The 25147-nt window shown below is 43.6% G+C and overlaps 1 long non-coding RNA gene across 1 annotated transcript in view; it reads right to left on the bottom strand.

The window, feature by feature from the left end:
• Nucleotides 1–601: 601 nt before the first annotated feature.
• LOC138854555 (uncharacterized) overlaps nucleotides 602–25147 on the bottom strand; it is a 517178-nt gene continuing 492632 nt past the window's right edge. Inside the window, exons 3-4 of the long non-coding RNA XR_011393750.1 lie at nucleotides 19040–19062; nucleotides 602–960 (exon numbers count right to left, since the gene is read on the bottom strand). This is a non-coding gene — a long non-coding RNA (uncharacterized lncRNA). The remainder of the gene's footprint in view (nucleotides 961–19039; nucleotides 19063–25147) is intronic.

Below are 25147 nucleotides of genomic sequence, written 5' to 3'. Positions count from 1 at the left end.
AAGCATATATGAAAGCTGCAGTAAGAAATGAATCACAGGGACATTAGGAAGTGCTTCTTCAGTCTGAGGGTTGTCAAGAAGTTGAATTATCGGGAGAAGCAAGTGTGGGAGAAGATTTCATAAACTATTTTATGAGTATGTTTCCAGAATAGAGTTCACGAGGCCAGGACTAGTGAGTGATCATTCGTGAGTAATTGAGAGTAGGGGTCAGGAAAACGGAGTCAACCCCCGCGACCACAGCTAGGTGGGTACAATTAGGTAAGTTCTTACACACACACACACACACACACACACACACACACACACACACACACACACACACACACACACACACACACACACACACACACACACACACACACACACACACACACACGCACGCACATACACACTGGTGGGGAAAATAACCAATATTAGGGGTAGCAGTCCATCGCGGATTTAATGCTTGCCTGGTGCGAATAATGGCCAACATAAACATCATATAATATTCATTTTATTTTAGTGTTCGCTGGAAACACAGTCGGCTGTGGTACCGGACCTCTTTAAGAGTAATGTCCTCTCGTAAACTATACAAATTACAGTGGACGCTTCAATACGGCTGTTCTCATAATGTCTGCTTCCGTCGCCGCCAGGAGTTTAATACTTTGATTAATCGGCCAAGGTACACTCAACTACATATTTACCCGGACATAATTTCGCTAATGTTTTGGACAGAAATATATCAAGTCGGGACACAATTAAGTCTACTTGTGTGCATTCGTTGTCCGCTCCCGGGGCTCAGGGTATTCATTATTTATCCAAACGCATTCGATGAGCCATTCTAAAGAAGATCTTCCAGGAAGGACCAGTGATAGGTGGGAGTAATTCATGAAGACTGGAATATGTGTCACCAAGGTGTACACGGTAATCTTCTCTTGGTTCTTTGTTTGCTGAACTGCGGACCACGTCCTGACACTCTTACTGCAAACCAACATACCACACTATTAATTATCTGTGGCTATTCAAGATTTGTATCTTCATTGGTGAACACACACACACATTATATATATATATATATATATATATATATATATATATATATATATATATATATATATATATATATATATATATATATATATATATATATATATATATATATATATATATATATATATATATATATATATATATATATATATATATATATATATATATATATATATATATTCCAAAGTAATGTGAATATTGAATGATACAGATATATATTGCAAACTTAGAAAGAGTCCATTAGGTTCAGTTCATAGTAACTTTAACAAAACAATAAAACGACAACTGAAAGGCAAAGATTAACTAATTAAAAACTCATGATCACGTATATATAGATTAATCAAAACACATAAATCAAGTAATCTAGCCAGACCCATAATTAGCCCCTTTTGCTCAGTAATGGCTAGTAAATTTTCTAACTTTTATGATAATAATACAGATTTAGTTGACAAACTAAGCATCATAACTGACCTAAATGATTAGAGTATGGTTAGTTTTGATGTCATTTCTTTGTTCACAAAAGTCCCATTTGACGATTTATTAAGTTTCCTATCTGAAGACTTCTGTAAATACGATTTACCATTGCCTATGCCGACGATTATTGAGCATTGTTGATGCAAATTTTGTGCTTAAAGGCGAGATTTTACACTTAGAATAGCATTATATCATCTCTCATCAGTCCTTAGCAATCTATACATGGAACTTATTTAAACAAGATAGCATAATAGAATTCTTCCTGATAAAGCCAAATGATAAAGATATGTAGGCAATATTATATGCGTAATGCCCAAGAATAAAGATATAAACTAATTCCTTCTTGAATTAGACAGTCAAGTTCCATCTGTAAAGTTTACTCTTAGTATGAACGAAATAACACATTACCTTTCCTAGCTGTTTCAATTGTTAAGGGGAACCAAGAATTTAAATTCAAAATACGTATATAGATAAACCACCAAAAAACTGCTCTGAGAGTGTAATGTTATGTATTTTCCTCCATGTTTTCGAGAGCTCTGTGCATCTGCAGCCCAGAGTAATTAGATGAGGAAATACTGAAGATTTATGAAATACCATATGATGTAAAATATTAAAAAAAAATAATTGACAAATCATTTAAAATTTTGCAATTAAAAAAGAACAAAGAATCACATTCAACCAATAATATGTTGGTCCTGCCAACATACAGATGCAATTAAAATAAAATTGATTGAGAATTCCCCCTTCCCGAAATGGTGAAAGTTGTCTATAATGATTTCCTGTCAGAAATAGCATGAAGTTTATTCTGGAAAGAGTCTTGAACTAAGCTTAAAACAGCATAAATATAGCATCAGAACTGACAAGAATCTATTGCTGTGTCCTTGGGTAGTGAGTACAACATTCAGTTCCCCTGGATGTTCTACTCTTAAGGATCGTATGGTCCAGTGGATAAGGGCGTCATGTGTTTTCGCCCACCATGAGGCAGGCCAAAGCAACATGGGTTCGAGTCCTTGGCTAGTGCAGTGTTGTTACTGATTATATATATATATATATATATATATATATATATATATATATATATATATATATATATATATATATATGCAAGGAATTCGCAAGAGCAGGCGAAATATATACAAACACTGATCTCTGGCTGAAGGAGACTCGAACCTACGAACCTTGGAACGTATATATATATATATATATATATATATATATATATATATGTGTGTGTGTGTGTTTTAGTTAGTTATCATTTTGTCCTAGGCACATGTCGATTAGACACTAGGCCTGTTGTATTTGCGAGTGTGTGTGTGTGTGTGTGTTTTGTATAGAATACCTAACCTTCTGACTACATGTTTATTAAGCAAATTTTACTGATTGTAATGGATGCTCACCTCACTCCTGGGTAATTACGATCAGATAAGTGCAGTGGACACTAAGAATCTTTACACAGAAGTGTATATCTTTCGACGTATATACACTCAGTGGCCGTGTGTGTGTGTGTGTGTGTGTGTGTGTGTGTGTGTGTGTGTGTGTGTGTGTGTGTGTACTCACCTAATTGTGGTTGTAGGGGTCGATTCATAGATCCTGGCCCCGCTACCGTGTATGTGTACTCACCTAATTGTTGTTGCAGGAGTCAAGTCATGGCTCCTGGCCACGCAACTCTGTACTCACGCAGTTGTGGTGTGTGTGTGTGTGTGTGTGTGTGTGTGTGTGTACTCACCTAGTTCTCACCTAGTTGAGGTTGCAGGGGTCGAGTCCAAGCTCCTGGCCCCGCCTCTTCACTGGTCGCTACTAGGTCACTCTCCCTGAACCATGAGCTTTATCGTACCTCTGCTTAAAGCTATCTATTGATCCTTCCTCCACTACATCGCTTCCCAAACTATTCCACTTCCTGACTACTCTGTGGCTGAAGAAATACTTCCTAACATCCCTGTGATTCATCTGTGTCTTCAACTTCCAACTGTGTCCCCTTGTTGTTGTGTCCAGTCTCTGGAACATCCTGTCTTTGTCCACCTTATCAATTCCTCTCAGTATTTTGTAAGTCGTTATCATGTCCCCCCTATCTCTCCTGTCCTCCAGTGTCGTCAGGTTGAGTTCCCTTAACTTCTCCTCGTAGGACATACCTCTTAGCTCTGGGACTAGTTTTGTTGCAAACCTTTGCACTTTCTCTAGTTTCTTTACATGCTTGGCTAGGTGTGGGTTCCAAACTGGTGCCGCATACTCCAATATGGGCCTAACGTACACGGTGTACAGGGTCCTGAACGATTCCTTATTAAGATGTCGGAATGCTGTGTGTGTGTGTGTGTGTGTGTGTGTGTGTGTGTGTGTGTGTGTGTGTGCAAACAATGGCAGACGGGCGATCTTAACTATGCAGGACAAGCCACAGGGAGTGGAAATCTTTAGCTCAAGTACTTCTCACTGCGTCATCAGGAGCTGTGCAATGTTGCAAGGAAGCAACCAAAGCAAGGAGAGAGGTCTCAGAGTAGCGTAGATGTCACCGGCCACGGTAACCCTTAGACTGGGTTAGTGGTCGGTGCCACCCCCACCCTACCATCATCCCCCTACTACCCATATGGGGTAAGAGGGTTTCTGAGATGTCAAGTATGAAATTATAAGATATAAAAAGTCAGCCCTAAGCCTTTTCTAATCGTTTATAACAGGCCATGGTTCGAGAAAATAAGTTTCTCGTTAGTTACTGTAGACTGTCTACCCTACTTCCAACTTTTACAGTCTCCGTCTGGTTGAATCCTCCCTTATACACAACTTTCCTTGTATGAATCTTAGACCTGGCTTCGTCTCTGTAGATGCCTTCCTCTACCACTACATTGTAAAATGCTCCAAACTTCAAAACACCCGTGACTTAACCTGATTCCATTGCCTTCTTCTCCCTTTTCCCCTTTTTTCTTTCCTCTTTCTCTTCTGGGTTGTCTTTCTTCTGCCTTGAGTATTTGTTCCTTCATTATTTCCCCCCTCTTTGTTCTTGCTCCTATCCTCTGTAGGCCCCTAGCTCCCATGCAGTAGCCCTCTTTCTTAGTATTTGACTGGCTCCACCACTACCATTACTACCCCCACCACTACTACCTTCTACCTCCACTACTACTACTACCACCTCCTGGCCTATAAATACTCCCTCCTTCTCTCCTTTTTGTTAGTGTGACTTTGTAAATGGTCGAAGTCGGACCGAAACGTCGTCGTAAGCTCCTCTCTTCTATGTGCGGGTTATTTGTGTATAGTCGCAGTTTTGTTATTGATTAATACCACTCATTCGTGGTCACAATAATATACATACATATGCAGGACAAACCACGGGGGATGGGGGGAGTGGAAATCTTTAGCTCAAGTACTTTCACACTTCTCAGTGCGTCATCAGGAGCTGTGCAATGTTGCAAGGGAGCAAGCAACCAAAGCAAGGAATTAGATTCCCATTCAGCTTTAAACTTAATGGAAGGGGCAAGGTTATTAAGAGTATCAAGAAATGGTTGGAAGAGGCTAGAGTCATGAGGCCACAGAGCAAAGATGTCATCTACAAAGCGGAGCCAGAGTGAAGGGCTCACATCAATAATAGGAAGAAGAACAGTCTCGAAGTGTTCCATGTAAAGATTAGCAAGAACAGGATAAAGAGGAGAGCCCATATCGACACCGAAGGTTTGAGAATAATATTTCCCTTGGAAGGAAAAGGAATTTGAGTCCACACAAAGGCGGATAAGATCAAGAAAGACATCAGTAGGTATTGGAAATTGAAGTAACCCTTCACTGGCTTTCTCTCTAAGAAAATCAAGGACATCATCAAGAGGGACATTGGTGAAGAGGAACTCAACGTCAAGACTAAGCATCTTACAGATCGGGAGAGAGTGAACCCGTACGATGAAGTCTTGAGAGTGACGAAGGTGGGCAGGAGAAAAAGTACCAAGGAAGGGAGTGAGGGTTTTGGCCAGCCAAGAAGCAAGAGAATAAGAGAGAGAACCTCTAGAGGATATGATAGGACGCAGAGGAATATCAGGGTTATGAGTTTTGGAAAGGCCATAGCTAGTGTGACTTTGTAAATGGTCCAAATCGGACCGAAACGTCGTCGTAAGCCCCTCTCTTCTATGTGCGGGTTATTTGTATATCGTTCCAGCCACGGTATTGTGCCTTTTTTTTATTTAACAATGCGACTAGCCAAAGATTTGAACCCATGTCGTTTGGCCTACCTCATGGTGAGCGAAAATCACATATGACACTAACCCATGGGACCACGCAATCCTACTGATTGCGGTTCAAATCCTCGGCGCTGGTCGTAGTGTTTTATATATAACTTTATTTATAAACAAAATATATTAACACAGATACAATAGAAATGAAAACAACATAGATACCATCTCAGAGCCTACATCTCAAATAATTCATCCAGCTTCCCGGCGGTGGGCCGCGTGCCCAGAATGCTGCAGGCATTTCCCCTCTGGATCGCAACAATGAGTCTCTGAAAGAGGAAGTTGGCCGCTCTGTGATCCTTGGTTTCTGTGATGAGCTTTTTACCCATCTCTCTGAGGAATTTTAGAACACACTTGCCCGATGCTCCAAGAGTCTCCGACCCTACTGTGATAGAGCTATAGCTTGGGAGAAGGTCTACATATTTATGGATCTTCTGGGTCTCCCTGTAACTGGCGGCTCCACCCCCTTCAGCTTCAGAATATGGCAAGAAGTAAATGTCCACCAACGTGGCAGAATAGGTGTAGTACCAGGCAAATCTGCTTACCATCCTTCCAGGGTAGCATAGTGGCTCCATTTGGATGCTTTTGACTTCCGTCGGACCTCCATACCTGGGGTTCCCTTTGAGCTGGGAAACGGGCTGTGGCGAGACTTCTCTCTGTGCTGTCGCTGACCTTTTCATGTCTAGCGTACTTCCTTTCGGATCTTACCTCGACCACGTATGTTCTCGCATCATGAAACATTCCTAGTTCCGCTAGTTACAAGATGTTTGAAGGATTGTATGGTCCAATGGGTAGAGCGTCGTGAATTTTGACCTGTTTCCCACGAGACGGGCTAAAATAACACGGGTTTGATCCTCGGACAGCCGCAGTTTAACTGCGGCTGTCCGAGGCTGTGAATATATATATATATATATATATATATATATATATATATATATATATATATATATATATATATATATATATATATTTCAACAAGTCGGCCGTCTCCCACCGAGGCAGGGTGACCCAAAAAAGAAAGAAAATCCCCAAAAAGAAAATACTTTCATCATCATTCAACACTTTCACCACACTCGCACATTATCACTGTTTTTGCAGAGGTGCTCAGAATACAACAGTTTAGAAGCATACACATATAAAGATACACAACATATCCCTCCAAACTGCCAATATCCCAAACCCCTCCTTTAAAGTGCAGGCATTGTACTTCCCATTTCCAGGACTCAAGTCCGACTATATGAAAATAACCGGTTTCCCTGAGTCCCTTCACTAAATATTACCCTGCTCACACTCCAACAGATCGTCAGGTCCCAAGTACCATTCGTCTCCATTCACTCCTATCTAACACGCTCACGCACGCTTGCTGGAAGTCCAAGCCCCTTACCCACAAAACCTCCTTTACCCCCTCTCTCCAACCCTTTCGAGGACGACCCCTACCCCGCCTTCCTTCCCCTATAGATTTATATGCTTTCCATGTCATTCTACTTTGATCCATTCTCTCTAAATGACCAAACCACCTCAACAACCCCTCTTCTGCCCTCTGACTAATACTTTTATTAACTCCACACCTTTTCCTAATTTCCACACTCCGAATTTTCTGCATAATATTTACACCACACATTGCCCTTAAACAGGACATCTCCACTGCCTCCAACCGTCTCCTCGCTGCTACATTTACCACCCAAGCTTCACACCCATATAAGAGTGTTGGTACTACTATACTTTCATACATTCCCTTCTTTGCCTCCATAGATAACGTTTTTTGACTCCACATATACCTCAACGCACCACTCACCTTTTTTCCCTCATCAATTCTATGATTAACCTCATCCTTCATAAATCCATCCGCCGACACGTCAACTCCCAAGTATCTGAAAACATTCACTTCTTTCATACTCCTCCTCCCCAATTTGATATCCAATTTTTCTTTATCTAAATCATTTGACACCCTCATCACCTTACTCTTTTCTATGTTCACTTTCAACTTTCTACCTTTACACACATTCCCAAACTCATCCACTAACCTTTGCAATTTTTCTTTAGAATCTCCCATAAGCACAGTATCATCAGCAAAAAGTAACTGTGTCAATTCCCATTTTGAATTTGATTCCCCAAAATTTAATCCCACCCCTCTCCCGAACACCCTAGCATTTACTTCCTTTACAACCCCATCTATAAATATATTAAACAACCATGGTGACATTACACATCCCTGTCTAAGACCTACTTTTACCGGGAAGTAGTCTCCCTCTCTTCTACACACCCTAACCTGAGCCTCACTATCCTCATAAAAATTCTTTACAGCATTTAATAACTTACCACCTATTCCATATACTTGCAACATCTGCCACATTGCTCTTCTATCCACTCTATCATATGCCTTTTCTAAATCCATAAATGCAATAAAAACTTCCCTACCTTTATCTAAATACTGTTCACATATATGCTTCAATGTAAACACGATCTACACATCCCCCTACCCACTCTGAAACCTCCTTGCTCATCCGCAATCCTACATTCTGTCTTACCTCTAATTCTTTCAATTATAACCCTACCGTACACTTTTCCTGGTATACTCAGTAAACTTATTTCTCTATAATTTTTACAGTCTCTTTTGTCCCCTTTCCCTTTATATAAAGGGACTATACATGCTCTCCGCCAATCCCTAGGTACCTTCCTCTCTTTCATACATTTATTAAACAAAAGTACCAACCACTCCAACACTATATCTCCCCCCCTGCTTTTAACATTTCTGTCATGATCCCATAAGTTCCAGCTGCTTTACCCCCTTTCATTTTACGTAATGCCTCACGTACCTCCCCCACACTTACATTCTGCTCTTCTTCACTCCTAAAAGATGGTATACCTCCCTGGCCAGTGAATGAAATTACCGCCTCCCTTTCTTCCTCAACATTTAAAAGTTCCTCAAAATATTCTCGCCATCTACCTAATACCTCCCTCTCCCCATCTACTAACTCCCCTACTCTGTTTTTAACGGACAAATCCATACTTTCCCTAGGCTTTCTTAACTTGTTTAACTCACTCCAAAAATTTTTCTTATTTTCATTAAAATTTCTTGACAGTGACTCTCCCACTCTATCCTGTATTAAATAGCCTGGCAACTGTCATGTAAATGCACAGAGCACTTACCTGGCAGTTCCTACACTTTAACTTAGTAGTTCCTTCACTTGTACAGCATTAGAAAGTGATATATATTCAAGATGTCCTGCAGGTTAGGATAAAACATATTCATTTGTTAATATAATTTCTTCAGAGTATGCATATTACCATTGCTATTTTGTTTTAATAAATTTTGTGCCAAAAGAATTGCAATGATGTATAATGCCTGAAAAATTACTATATTCTTTAAATATATATATATATATATATATATATATATATATATATATATATATATATATATATATATATATATATATATATATAAAGCATTTGCAGGCGAGTTTTCTACTAGTTACAATATATTAACAAGTTGAGACATGAATGTTTTTGACTGCACTCTCAATATTAACGAGTCACTACTGAAGTAGTTATGTCAACTTAGGTGGAATGATTATTACAGTTTCCGGTCTCTGGCTGTTCCGCTCCAGGATACCAGTTAAAGATGATGTAGGAAAAAGATTAGTATTTACGAGGGCGAGGAGAAATAAAGTGAGAAGCAACATTCTTTTGATAAATATCACGTCTCCAAGGAAACAAGTAGTACTTTCGCATGACCTTCAAGTGGAACATTAATGACTGACATACGAAATGAACACCACAAGTGTCTCAAATATTCCGTTCTAAAGAAAACTCGAAAAATGCACGTAATTACATAAATTTATTTTTGCATTTACATTTGTGTGTGGAAGGAAAAAAAGAAGCCATTGATGCTTACAAAGAAGCAAAATGTATCATAGTACAGTGTGGATATTTCATGGTAAATAAAATCTTCAACTATTTTTACAATGGATCCTACTAACTTCCAGGTAGACTTGGTGAATATCTACAGCTTTACTGTTATTTACTGATAAATGAAGTTTCACCTTAACAGCCTAGCAATTAAACTAGAGTGTTCAACCCAAGGTTCACGTCAGTGGGAGGGTTTAACTCTAGGACAAAGATCTGTTCCTGAGGCACCAACAATCTAGTGGGCGCAGCCTCATGAGAAGGTATGGAGAGGAAATTATCTTCCTCCACAGCCGTAAGTGCCTTCCACTTCAGAAACTTTTTTAAAAGTTCATATCTTTTCAACTGACACACAATTCAACGTACAATAGCTCTCCGTATCACTGAACCTCTTTCTCCTGAGTACAAGTTATTTGCTGCAAGTTGGTAGCTAGCTGACAGTGTCTACATGGAATGAACTATACCAGTTACGAGGTATGTCATTAAGAAGTCAATGACACCAAGAAGAGCCTTGATACGACCCGGTGATGTACCCAGAAATCTTCGATGCCTCTTGTGGCACAATTCTGGCAATTCTGCTTGTCATCCCGGCTGGTTTATATTGTGTATCACTAAGAATGACTAACTTAACCACAAGCACAAACACAACCTAACTACAAGCACAATCTAACAAAAAAACAGCCTGGCCAAACACAGTCTAACCGAACAACATTTATCTGTTCATACGTCTATGGAATTACACCCAAAAGATTAAATACCTGTTCATACTTTAAGACATATTTTTTTTATTCCAGTTTAGTTGGGAAAGTTTTACTAATATAAATTATAAGATGGACCAGCAAGCAGATTGAAGAACTGGTAGACAAATTTGGTTATACACACACAACTTTTATTTTCAAAACATATTTTACATGGTATTTATATTTCCTCCATTGGGAAGGATGATGTCTTAAATCTCTTGTAACGGTTCACTGACAATCCCTCTCTCTCTCTCTCTCTCTCTCTCTCTCTCTCTCTCTCCGAGAGCAGGAGTAAATTCTCCTTTAACAATACCCACAGCTCCAATTCGACACCTGTATTCATCCTTCCACAGCGTTACCAGACCCACGACACCTGCGTTCACTCTACAACAGCGTTACCAGTACCCCCTCCGCTGCTGACCTCTCTCCCACCCCGTTCTCACACACACCAGACGGAGCAATGTGACAGAGAAAACCTTTACGTGGCAAGACGCTGGAGGAGTCAAGGGGCTGCCGTCACTTACCTACGAGAAAGGGGACAGAAAGGAGCCCAAGAAAGGGCCCAGCCATTCATTAATTGTGTTAACTACCTGCCGCTAACCGATCCCCCATTCATGTGTTGCTCGCCCAGTAAACATAATGGGGAGGAAAAGGTGACGTCTCACCCCGTTAATCCAGACCTGTTTCGCCCTCTCCTCTCTCCAACCTGGACTACTATTCTTTCCCCTTCACGCACGCAGTCTCCTCATCTTTCTCTTTCTCCTCCTTCTCCTCCTCCTCCTTCTCCTACTACTACTACTCCCTCTCCTCCTTTTCTTCTCCTGTTTCTCCTCCTCCTCCTCCTCTAACCTTTACCTCTGTCGCCTTCCTCTTTCTCATTTACTCCACCAATTCCATCTACTCCTCCACCAACTCCAACTCCTCTACGAGCTCCATCTACTCCACCAACTCCATCTATTCATCCACCAGCTCCAATTCCTCCACCAGCTCCATCCATTCCTTCATCAGTCCCATCTACTTTTCCACCAACTCCATCTATTCATCCACCAGCTCCGTCTAGCCTTACACTAGTTCCATCTACTACATTAGTTTCATCCACTCCATCAGCTTAACTTACCTTCCATTATCTCCACCTACTCCATCAGCTCCATCTACTTCTCCACTAATTTCGTCCATTCCTTCAGCTTCAGCTTAGCATCCAATACCTCCTTGTATTCCACTAGTTTCGTCTAACATGTCAACATCAACTTAGCTAAGGCGAGTCAGAAGTCTCCATACATAGGGGTCAGCGGTGCTCACACAGTGTATTTTGTGACTATTTACATAAGAACATAATGGAGGAACACTGCAGAAGGCCTACTGGCCCATACAAGGCAGGTCCTTGTCATGCCTCCTATATATGGAGATTTTCGACTCGCCCTGTTGTATAACCTCCACCTCCAACACCTCCATCAAGTCGCCTCCATCTTGGTCTGCTGCAATATTTCCTCCATCAGTACTTCCTACATCATACTCAAGGTGCGTCACCTCTCGCCACCTGAATCCCGAGACCCGCATTAAGCTAATCTTCCCCAAGAAAATCTTAACATATATACAATGTATAGATGCAATACTATCACAAGAGACAAGTAACATTATAATCAATATAACCACAGCAAACAATAGTAGTAGTATTCCAAGCGCTTTCGTGATATCTCTCATAATCAAGGATAATGTGAGAAATCACGAATGCTACATTGTGGCTACATTGCACAAGGTATAATATATATATATATATATATATATATATATATATATATATATATATATATATATACACATATATACACACACATATATATATATATATATATGCAATAAGATCACAGTAAACAGGTGATTTCAGAATATGCAAAACAACCACTCTGAAAGAATAGAGAAATTCCAAGCGCTTTCGTGACTACTCACATTATCAAGGAACTATCATAGTTCCTTGATAATGTGAGTAGTCACGAAAGCGCTTGGAATTTCTCTATTCTTTCAGAGTGGTTGTTTTGCATATATATATATATATATATATATATATATATATATATATATATATATATATATATATATATATATATATATATATATATATATATATTTATTATACACCCATAAACTGTTATATTTTGTTTGCTAAGGATACTTTATATTCATCACTACTTAAAGAAATTAAGAGATTTTTTCACATGCAGTGAATATATTTTTAAACTTACAAATCTTTCTTCCAGATATATCTATACGAGGCCTATTATCCAATGCATACGAAACAGAAGTGTGTAATAGATGTTTTAAGGTAGTAATAGTACTTTTTTTTATCTATTGTGCTTAGTGCAGAAAAAGAGAGGGATAAATAAATATTTTACACTTTTTTGTTTTAAGAAAACACATACACTTGTGCTATGATCAAGTACCACAGGAAAAGATTAAAAAAAAACAGTGTTCCATTATATTCCCTGAAAACTTTTCACGAGGAACCTTACACTCGACGTCTGTTGAGAAATGCTTGAACGTCGTCTCTGTGTTTCCATTTTCTGTATCTTTGTCAGTCCGTTTTCTTTAACCGATCCCCCCACCCCCTTTACTTTGAAGCGAATGAAAGAAAACTGTAGGTTCCTTTCATCTGGTTACCGGGGAGCACAACACAACCCCTTTCTTTCACGGCTTGGAGCTCTTTGTCCCGCCCGGCCGTACGTGAAAGGTTGAAATGTAACACTGTTTGAAGATTAATAGGTACGCGGGGCGAGAGAACAGAGTCGGAGGTCTGAGCTGGGATAAAGACCTCTACTGAGACCATCTTGTGGCCATCGGCAAATCATCAGTCATTTCTTTGGGCGACTGAACAGTGACGGCCTTCAACACCAACTCAGGGCTCTAGTTTCATCACTATACTTCTGACAGCTTATTACGACCAACGGATTTTAAAAGGGCTAGCACGCTGTGATGTACACAACTGATTACAGACATAACCAGTTAGAAGACGCTGATATGTTTGTTTTTGCCTTCGGTCAAAAAATACATCAATATTTGTTACTGACATGAAAAAGAAAATCTTATATCCGATGTCTTTCGCATATTAAATGTGTTAGAAAGTTTTAAATTTACAAGAGCACTGTGATTAAAAGGTTATTCAATGTTCTATGCAATATACCATTTCATATTTGCACGTGCACTTCTTCGCTAAAAATAACTAATCAACCAAAGTCAAAAACCACTCATCACTACACTCGGTAAATCACTAAATACAGTCAAATATGGCTGACAAATCCTACATTAGTTATAAGGCACATCAAATCAGTAATATTAAAAGTACCCCGCCAAAAAAAAAAAAAACACATATGGACATAATACTGGATTCCAACACAAGAGTGATCCATGAGAGAGTAGGGCCACTCTAGATAAATACATATGCAGTGCTCCGTGAAGGTGTTAGGAGTCATATTTCAGAATCAGCATCGACAGCTAGACTGGAAGAATCAGGGATCAAGGGCTAGAGCAACCACCCCTGAATCCTGCCAGAGACTCATCGCTCTGCGTTTGCATGCTTGCTCCTTGTCATAGCAACAACAAGGCTCCGCAGTCGCCGGGTTTATCACATTTTCAGCTCAGAGTCTCGACCCTAAGTCTGAGTTACGGCACACTTCCACTTGCTGTACGTACAATGATCTTCCTGGTAAGCTCGTCCCTCGTGGTTTTGCACTTCTTCTTGTTTGACATTTCCTTGGAATCCTTGAGCACTGAGGGTGAAGTGGATGGTGGTGGTGGAGACTCCCCACTCTCCGTATTGTTGATGGTGGTGGAGACACTACCCACTCTCCGTACTGTTGATGGTGGTGGAGACTCCCCTCTCTCTGTACTGTTGATGGTGGTGGAGACTCTCCCCACTCTCCGTACTGTTGATGGTGGCGGTGGAGACTCTCCCCACTCTCCGTACTGTTGATGGTGGCGGTGGAGACTCTCCCCACTCTCCGTACTGTTGATGGTGGCGGTGGAGACTCTCCCCACTCTCCGTACTGTTGATGGTGGTGGTGGAGACTCTCCCCACTCTCCGTACTGTTGATGGTGGTGGTGGAGACTCTCCCCACTCTCCGTACTGTTGATGGTGGTGGTGGAGACTCTCCCCACTCTCCGTACTGTTGATGGTGGCGGTGGAGACTCTCCCCACTCTCCGTACTGTTGATGGTGGTGGTGGAGACTCTCCCCACTCTCCGTACTGTTGATGGTGGTGGTGGAGACTCTCCCCACTCTCCGTACTGTTGATGGTGGCGGTGGAGACTCTCCCCACTCTCCGTACTGTTGATGGTGGTGGTGGAGACTCTCCCCACTCTCTGTACTGTTGATGGTGGCGGTGGAGACTCTCCCCACTCTCCGTACTGTTAATGGTGGCGGTGGAGACTCTCCCCACTCTCCGTACTGTTGATGGTGGCGGTGGAGACTCTCCCCACTCTCCGTACTGTTGATGGTGGCGGTGGAGACTCTCCCCACTCTCCGTACTGTTGATGGTGGGGGTGGAGACTCTCCCCACTCTCCGTACTGTTGATGGTGGTGGTGGAGACTCTCCCCACTCTCCGTACTGTTGATGGTGGCGGTGGAGACTCTCCCCACTCTCCGTACTGTTGATGGTGGTGGTGGAGACTCTCCCCACTCTCCGTACTGTTAATGGTGGCGGTGGAGATTCTCCCCACTCTCCGTACTGTTGATGGTGGTGGTGGAGACTCTCCCCACTCTCCGTACTGTTGATGGTGGCGGTGGAGACTCTCCCCACTCTCCGTACTGTTGATGGTGGCGGTGGAGACTCTCCCCACTCTCCGTACTGTTAATGGTGGCGGTGGAGACTCTCCCCACTCTCCGTACTGTTGATGGTGGCGGTGGAGACTCTCCCCACTCTCCGTACTGTTAATGGTGGCGGTGGAGACTCTCCCCACTCTCCGTACTGTTGATGGTGGCGGTGGAGACTCTCCCCACTCTCCGTACTGTTGATGGTGGCGGTGGAGACTCTCCCCACTCTCCGTACTGTTGATGGTGGTGGTGGAGACTCTCCCCACTCTCCGTACTGTTGATGGTGGTGGTGGAGACTCTCCCCACTCTCCGTACTGTTGATGGTAGCGGTGGAGACTCTCCCCACTCTCCGTACTGTTAATGGTGGCGGTGGAGACTCTCCCCACTCTCCGTACTGTTAATGGTGGCGGTGGAGACTCTCCCCACTCTCCGTACTGTTGATGGTGGCGGTGGAGACTCTCCCCACTCTCCGTACTGTTGATGGTGGTGGTGGAGACTCTCCCCACTCTCCGTACTGTTGATGGTGGTGGTGGAGACTCTCCCCACTCTCCGTACTGTTGATGGTGGTGGTGGAGACTCTCCCCACTCTCCGTACTGTTAATGGTGGCGGTGGAGACTCTCCCCACTCTCCGTACTGTTGATGGTGGCGGTGGAGACTCTCCCCACTCTCCGTACTGTTGATGGTGGCGGTGGAGACTCTCCGTACTGTTAATGGTGGCGGTGGAGACTCTCCGTACTGTTGATGGTGGCGGTGGAGACTCTCCGTACTGTTGATGGTGGCGGTGGAGACTCTCCGTACTGTTGATGGTGGCGGTGGAGACTCTCCGTACTGTTGATGGTGGCGGTGGAGACTCTCCCCACTCTCCGTACTGTTGATGGTGGTGGTGGAGACTCTCCCCACTCTCCGTATTGTTGATGGTGGTGGAGACTCTCCCCACTCTCCGTACTGTTGATGGTGGCGGTGGAGACTCTCCGTACTGTTGATGGTGGCGGTGGAGACTCTCCGTACTGTTGATGGTGGCGGTGGAGACTCTCCGTACTGTTGATGGTGGCGGTGGAGACTCTCCCCACTCTCCGTACTGTTGATGGTGGCGGTGGAGACTCTCCGTACTGTTGATGGTGGCGGTGGAGACTCTCCGTACTGTTGATGGTGGCGGTGGAGACTCTCCGTACTGTTGATGGTGGTGGTGGAGACTCTCCGTACTGTTGATGGTGGCGGTGGAGACTCTCCGTACTGTTGATGGTGGCGGTGGAGACTCTCCGTACTGTTAATGGTGGCGGTGGAGACTCTCAGTACTGTTAATGGTGGCGGTGGAGACTCTCAGTACTGTTAATGGTGGCGGTGGAGACTCTCAGTACTGTTGATGGTGGCGGTGGAGACTCTCCCCACTCTCCGTACTGTTGATGGTGGTGGTGGAGACTCTCCCCACTCTCCGTACTGTTGATGGTGGTGGTGGAGACTCTCCCCACTCTCCGTACTGTTGATGGTGGCGGTGGAGACTCTCCCCACTCTCCGTACTGTTGATGGTGGCGGTGGAGACTCTCCCCACTCTCCGTACTGTTGATGGTGGCGGTGGAGACTCTCCCCACTCTCCGTACTGTTGATGGTGGTGGTGGAGACTCTCCCCACTCTCCGTACTGTTGATGGTGGCGGTGGAGACTCTCCCCACTCTCCGTACTGTTGATGGTGGCGGTGGAGACTCTCCCCACTCTCCGTACTGTTAATGGTGGCGGTGGAGACTCTCCCCACTCTCCGTACTGTTGATGGTGGTGGTGGAGACTCTCCCCACTCTCCGTACTGTTGATGGTGGTGGTGGAGACTCTCCCCACTCTCCGTACTGTTGATGGTGGCGGTGGAGACTCTCCCCACTCTCCGTACTGTTGATGGTGGTGGTGGAGACTCTCCCCACTCTCCGTACTGTTGATGGTGGCGGTGGAGACTCTCCCCACTCTCCGTACTGTTGATGGTGGTGGTGGAGACTCTCCCCACTCTCCGTACTGTTGATGGTGGCGGTGGAGACTCTCCCCACTCTCCGTACTGTTGATGGTGGTGGTGGAGACTCTCCCCACTCTCCGTACTGTTGATGGTGGTGGTGGAGACTCTCCCCACTCTCCGTACTGTTGATGGTGGCGGTGGAGACTCTCCCCACTCTCCGTACTGTTGATGGTGGTGGTGGAGACTCTCCCCACTCTCCGTACTGTTGATGGTGGTGGTGGAGACTCTCCCCACTCTCCGTACTGTTGATGGTGGTGGTGGAGACTCTCCCCACTCTCCGTACTGTTGATGGTGGCGGTGGAGACTCTCCCCACTCTCCGTACTGTTGATGGTGGCGGTGAAGACTCTCCCCATTCTCCGTACTGTTGATGGTGGTGGTGGAGACTCTCCCCACTCTCCGTACTGTTGATGGTGGCGGTGGAGACTCTCCCCACTCTCCGTACTGTTGATGGTGGCGGTGAAGACTCTCCCCATTCTCCGTACTGTTGATGGTGGTGGTGGAGACTCTCCCCACTCTCCGTACTGTTGATGGTGGCGGTGGAGACTCTCCCCACTCTCCGTACTGTTGATGGTGGCGGTGAAGACTCTCCCCACTCTCCGTACTGTTGATGGTGGCGGTGGAGACTCTCCCCACTCTCCGTACTGTTGATGGTGGCGGTGGAGACTCTCCCCACTCTCCGTACTGTTGATGGTGGCGGTGGAGACTCTCCCCACTCTCCGTACTGTTGATGGTGGCGGTGGAGACTCTCCCCACTCTCCGTACTGTTGATGGTGGTGGTGGAGACTCTCCCCACTCTCCGTACTGTTGATGGTGGTGGTGGAGACTCTCCCCACTCTCTGTACTGTTGATGGTGGCGGTGGAGACTCTCCCCACTCTCCGTACTGTTGATGGTGGTGGTGGAGACTCTCCCCACTCTCCGTACTGTTGATGGTGGCGGTGGAGACTCTCCCCACTCTCCGTACTGTTGATGGTGGCGGTGGAGACTCTCCGTACTGTTGATGGTGGCGGTGGAGACTCTCCGTACTGTTGCTCACAATTTACAGAACTGTTGATTGATAAAACTTCTCATTCATATGTTTATTTGCAGCAATGTTATTTATTCATTCGTCTTCACAGTTATTACGAAGTGTGTCATTATTACGTGAACAAATTAGGTGATCGTCGTCTTGCAAAAGGGAAGGAAAAGCGATTGAAAGAGCTTTCAGTTTTGCGAGTGTAGTGTTTACAAGGGACGCTTACCACTTCTGAGTCATTTTTATCAACATCCCTTTATGAAGTATGTGAAATAAATTCTCAGGTGAGCTTTAGTCATTACTGCACAATATGTGGAGCTCAGGAGAGCTGATTCCACTGTAATAAGAGCAGTTATAATAACTAAAGAGTAAAAAAATGTGTGTAAAAAAGAGAAGATTAATAATTATTGATATAATAATAATTTTCTCTAATAATTATCTACCTTCCAACAATAACATACGTGAGTCTAGCAGTGATTATATATAAATCTCCATCTACTTACCCAGTGTACTGTACACTAGTTGTTACAAGTTACTGTCCTCTTCAGCTTATGTCGATTTTAGAAAGGGTGGCTGGGTAAATCAGCAGAAAGCCTCTATTAAATGACTACAGTTCCAGTGGCGGGTCATCATGTGACTAAAACCCGCGTCAGGAAATCCTTCTCCTGTTTCCTAATGAATCATACTTAACCCAGTAGCTGTTGGTGTTTTAGCTTACTCATTGCAGCATGTTAGTGTTGTTGTTAAGAGGCAAAAGAGGCAAAAGAGGCAAATGCGGCACAAAACACAACGAAATACATTATTCTGAGCCTATAATGTGTTCAAGAACAATAACAATTAAGCCATTAGAAATTAATATTAACCTCAACATTACGTACCTTATATGGAATAACCATCGCACCTGCAACAGAAAACGGAGAGTGTGATTAAAAAGGATTATCTAAATATTATCAAGGCAACTATGCTGCCTGGGGATAATGGCGGGTCGTAGTGAAAATTCCTTGCATGTGAAACTGTAAAACAAATTCCATTTATATCCAGCCTTGTATAGCCTTTTGTAAAGACTGGAAATGAACCCCAATCACAGGGAAGGGAAATGGCGCCTACTTATGGGTCAAATTAGAAGCCAGGCGGGTGTGTGTCGGCCGTTGGGTTGCCCCGGAATACTAACTACTCGATAATGGCCTCGCCTGCACACCTGATTACTTTCCTCCTCTTAACAACCTCCTCACCACTCCCTCGCCTACCTTTGTCAAGGCCATTACAATTTCCTTTGACACTCCCTTTTCTTGGATTTCTCCTAACAAAAAAATCTGTAATTATACTGCAATGTTTTGTACTCAAGCCTTATTTTGACAGTGCACTGTTTGACTGGCGAGCGTTGTGCAGGTTATGAAAGGCGCCTTTCAGATGTACCACAATTAATTTCACATCGATTATTTGCACCAAACGATTGTTATTTAGGAAGGTGTAAAGGAAGTATTGACAGAGAGAGAGAGAGAGAGAGAGAGAGAGAGAGAGAGAGAGAGAGAGAGAGAGAGAGAGAGAGAGAGAGAGAGAGAGAGAGAGAGAGAGAGAGAGAAAAGGCTGTGGGCCCAGACAAGTTGAGCCCAAGATTGTTGAGAAGATGTGCAGACCAGCTAGCAGCACCTCTAACTCGCATCTTTCAGCACTGCCTAGTACAGTGTAAATGGCCCTCTCTATGGAAAGAGGCAAATGTAGTCCCTGTTCACAAAAAGAAGAGCAGAGCAGAAATCAGCAACTACAGACCAGTGTCACTCCTGTCAATCACTGGTAAGATCCTTGAGACAATAATCTCAAGACAAATGACAGAGTTTTTTGACTACCACTCACTACTTTGTGATCGTCAATATGGCTTCAGGAAAGGTTACTCTGCTGCTGATCTGTTGTTAAACCTCTCCACTAAGTGGCACCAGTCACTGGATGAATCCAAAGTCAGCTGTGTGGTAGCACTGGACATTGCTGGCGCTTTCGACCGGGTGTGGCACCAGGGCCTCTTAGCAAAACTTCAAGCACTGGGAATTGCAGGCTCTACGCTATGTCTCCTCAGTGATTATCTTCATGGTAGATCTCTAAGTGTAGTTCTCAATGGAACGGAATCAGCAAGACATCCTATTGGGGCAAGTGTTCCACAAGGAAGCGTGCTGGGTCCATTGTTATGGAATGTCTACTTCAACGACCTTCTTCATCTCATCCCAGAATCACATGCATATGCAGACGACTGTACACTGACATTCACTTATCCAAGAGAAGAAATGTCAGCTGCTCTAAGCTACATCAATCACCAGCTGAGAGCTATATCAGCTTGGGGAAATAGATGGCAAGTAACATTTGCACCTGAGAAAACGCAAATGATGATCGTCTCTAGGCACCATGATGGTTATGCTGGTGCAGTAGTAAGGATGAATGGGAGGGTGTTGGCACCTGGAGAAGAAGTTGATATCCTTGGGGTGAAATTTGACTCCAAACTAACCATGAAGAACCATGTTGTAAATCTTGCAAACAAGGCAGCCAGGAAGCTTACAGCACTTCGCCGTATCTCGCATCTGCTTGACAGTAGGGGTTGCAAGATCCTGTACGAGGCGCAAGTACGCTCACACCTTGAGTATGCTCCACTTTCTTGGTTTGCCTGCCCCCCCCTCTAATCTGCGACTGCTTGACAGAGCAGAGAACAGAGCAAGACGTCTCATCTCTCGCCTGGACCCATCCTGGATAGATCCGTCATTTAAGCAGAGCCTTCAACGTAGGAGGGATGTGGGTGGCCTTAGTGTTATGTACAAGGCCAATATTGTCAAAATACCACACTTGGATCCACTTCGAGGACAGCGTGAAACAAGCTTTTATGCCACAAGACGGGCAGAAAGCAGCAACTTCACTCTGGCTGTACCCTTCTCCAGAACATCACTCCATCTGAGATCATACATACCCAGGATGACTCGAGTATGGAACACATTCGTAAAGCATAATGATGTCAACGAGATAAAGTCAGTTGATCAAATGAAAATGCTGGCCCACAGATGGCTCCAACTTCATCCTGTTCCCTACTTGTATGTCTCATAACAATAAAAATGCTTTCAAATGAGCTGATGTAGGTAACAGCTCTTAGCTTACCAATAAAGTTAGGAATCCTTAACCTGTAAATAGCTTGTCAATAAAGCTAGGGATCCTTAACCTTGTCAAACCCTGTGTAAAAAGAGAGAGAGAGAGAGAGAGAGAGAGAGAGAGAGAGAGAGAGAGAGAGAGAGAGAGAGAGAGAGAGAGAGAGAGACAGACAGACAGACAGACAGAGAAAGAGAGACAGACAGAGAGACAGAGAAAGAGAGACAGACAGACAGACAGAGAAAGAGAGGCAGGCTTGAGCATCTATAGTGGAAGATACTTGTCAGTGTGTAATTAAAACTTTAAAGTCCTTCAGCATGTGATTGTGGTAATATCAATAAGAGAAGATACTGAAAGTACAGAGTATTACTTGAGCTTAGTAAATCACATGAGAATGTTGCTGTCCGGTTTGTGATGAAGCGATGAGTGGCTTCACCAGAGGCATCTAAGAATCACAAAGTAGTCGGAGAGAAGTGCCATGAAGCTTGAAAATAGCAATTTACAAGTTGTGGGATCACGTGAAGAGTAGTGTATGTCACGTGACAGTGTTAGTGAGTTGGTGTCACGTGATGGCTGTGTCCAAGGTGGGCAACAGTTTAATTACCAGATACTTAAAGATACTGAAGCTGTCTGACTTTTGTGGGATGGTGTTTGAAATCTCTTTCGTTTGAAATCATTTTCGTGGATTACTAACTTCGCATTTTCAACTCTCACGAGATGTTCCTCGCCGCTTGTGTGTTGTACGCAGGTGTTGTTTGGTGGTCATGGCTGCAAGCGTATTTGTGTTGGCGAATCCTTACTAGAGGGACTTTGCCGTGTCACTTACGTACTTCTCACAATATTCCCCACAGGGTATGACCTCTCCACTTCTCTATCTCCAGTATAGAAGTCGCCCACCTATTAGTCTGAGAAAGACTGCTACACAGGCGAAACGTCTCGTTAATTTATATTTCTAGGTGTTGCACATGCTCTTTATTCATCACCTTTTTAAAACTGTTTATCATTAATGTTTAACACAGCAGCAGCACCACCATGGAATCTTAGAACAGAGGATATCTTCTACAACTCTATTGTTAATCGATGACCCAACCTATGGGCTTGGCTTGTTTCCACTAGTGGGTTCCGCCCACCTGTGACGCCATCTCCAACTCCTGCATTGCTCCTCTGGCACCATTACTTAAAGGTCCATCCTCATGCATCTGCTTCAGATAAATCAAGACAAAGGGACTGAACACCTAAAAATTACTTTTCCCGTCGTGGGAGAAGACAAGTGACCGTCGTGGTAGAAGCGAGGGCCGTCAAGGAGTCTAGCAATACACTCAAGCGAAAGTCTCGGGAATGAACCAGAGATTTCTAACAAAAATTTATAAAGTAGGCCCCAAGACAATTTATTTCCGGTGTAGTCATCCAAAAACTTAATATATTTCTTTTAAAAGTTCTAAATTTCGATCTATTCAGATACATTTTTAATTGATAAAGTTTTTTTTCACCTAACAGCAAAATAAAATTTCGCCTATGTAAATTAATTGCATAATAAACAATAAAATATATCAGTATTATATATTGATAAAATATTAAGGCAATAAAAGGTACTGGGCACTTTATTGAAAAGACCTTTCCTCCACCAGAAGACTGAAACATAATGACGTTATTTCGGTCCGACTTGGATCATTATCAGTTAATAAAAATAGTGGCCTTGGTGGACGAAACATTTTTCAAAATGCCATAACCGCATATTGTGTATTATAAACACACAACATGCTAAGGGGGAAAAACGGGAGGAGATAACACTGACCTAAAGAAAACATAATGCGGAAAAAATGTTGAGTTTAGGCAGGAAAATATCGCTTTTGGCAAGCGTTCCCGTCCGTTATGAATCACCATGTTCCTATATCAGCTCCTAATTGTCAATAACCTTAAAACTGTTGAGAGCATTATCAATAACTTTCCACTTTACTAAGTACGACGGCTGAAAAATGGCTACAGAATTGACACATCTTCGAATTTATTGCTGCGAAATACCTGTTTAAGATATATGATTTAATTAGAAGTAATTTTATCTGAGAATCTGGATGTGCTGGATGTAATTCCTTAATATTTTTTAATGTAGAGTAAGTTTTAAAGTTCTGGCAATTAGGTGGAACTTTCCCTGTCAGCGGAGATATCGGCTAAATAAAAGATTTTTTTTATCGCAGTTTTTAGAGCAATATCTGAGCCATAAATCATTTACTCTTGGCAGCATCTTTAGCGCGACTTTGATGAACCCGCCAAGACGGCAACAGTGGATCGATTCCCCATTTTAGTGATTGCGCGATTTTCTAATATCATTAATGCTCAGTACACACTCGAGCTATTAGCATAAGGTGTCAATCCGGTGGCCCCAGGGCGACTCCAGCCTTCGCAGAAGACAGCCGCTACCAGCCTGCCAGGAGCCACGGCATTCCCGACCCTACCATCACCTGCCAACACGGCTCACATCCCGGTACGGAGACACATACACTGCCACCTTCCGCGACGTACCTCAAAAATGTCATATTTCACTCTCCGGGAAGCCATAATCGATGATATATCCCAAAGTATGGCTCCACCTAGGTGGATTTTCTTTTGGAGGAGCGAGGGGAAACCACTCCTAATGCCGGAATAAACACAAGATCAAAATCGCTTCCAATCGTTGCGTTTTCGACAATTTCCAAGGAATCAGATGCGCCAACACAACAACTGAAGGACCCATGGGAACTTGGAAGCAAATACCAATGTGCGTAAGGTCGTGCCTATTGCTGCTGTATTATGGGAAGGCCAAGCTTAGTGACGTCTCATGGTTGGCACTTTCCTTACCCTGGGCTCCTGCAGGAGATGTGGCACAGTTTGCTTCGGACTTTCTAAGTGTTTCTCTGAGTCTCCTAAAGTCGTGGCTTTCATCTTTCCCGCCTCGTGTCTTTAGTTATTTACACATATTCAATAATATGCAAATAATTCTTGTAAATAGTAATGTACATTACCTCACTTCACTAGTGCACATGCGTGTCCACACACACAGTCTTCAGACCGAGCAGTAATACCTGCAATCTCTCCCTCCTCCTACACACACACACACACACACACACACACACACACACACACACACACACACAAACACACAAACACACACACACACACACACACACACACACACACACACACACACACACACACACAAAGGTTTGCAACAAGACTAGTCCCAGAGCTAAGAGGTATGTCCTACGAGGAGAGGTTAAGGGAAATCAACCTGACGACACTGGAGGACAGGAGAGATAGGGGGGACATGATAACGACATACAAAATACTGAGAGGAATTGACAAGGTGGACAAAGACAGGATGTTCCAGAGATTGGACACAGTAACAATGGGACACAGTTGGAAGCTGAAGACACAGATGAATCACAGGGATGTTAGGAAGTATTTCTTCAGCCACAGAGTAGTCAGTAAGTGGAATAGTTTGGGAGGCGATGTAGTGGAGGCAGGATCCATACATAGCTTTAAGCAGAGGTATGATAAAGCTCACGGCTCAGGGAGAGTGACCTAGTAGCGATCAGTGAAGAGGCGGGGCAGGAGCTCGGACTCGACCCCCGCAACCTCAACTAGGTGAGTACAACTAGGTGAGTACACACACACACACACACACACACACACACACACACACACACACGGGCACACACACACTCGACCCTTGCAACCACAATTAGGTGATTACACACACACACACACACACACGAAAGGGCAAGTGTTTATCAACAACTGACATCTAACTAACACGTTGCTGCACCACTCTGTGGTAGTACATCCTAACCTGTGCAAACTGACTGGTGAGGAAATACCAGTCAGATGCA

The sequence above is a fragment of the Cherax quadricarinatus genome, chromosome 4 (assembly GCF_038502225.1).
Source record: "Cherax quadricarinatus isolate ZL_2023a chromosome 4, ASM3850222v1, whole genome shotgun sequence".
In the NCBI taxonomy this organism is placed as follows: domain Eukaryota; kingdom Metazoa; phylum Arthropoda; class Malacostraca; order Decapoda; family Parastacidae; genus Cherax; species Cherax quadricarinatus.
The sequence above is the reverse complement of the archived record's forward strand: the minus strand, read 5'-3'. Positions and strand labels throughout refer to the sequence as shown.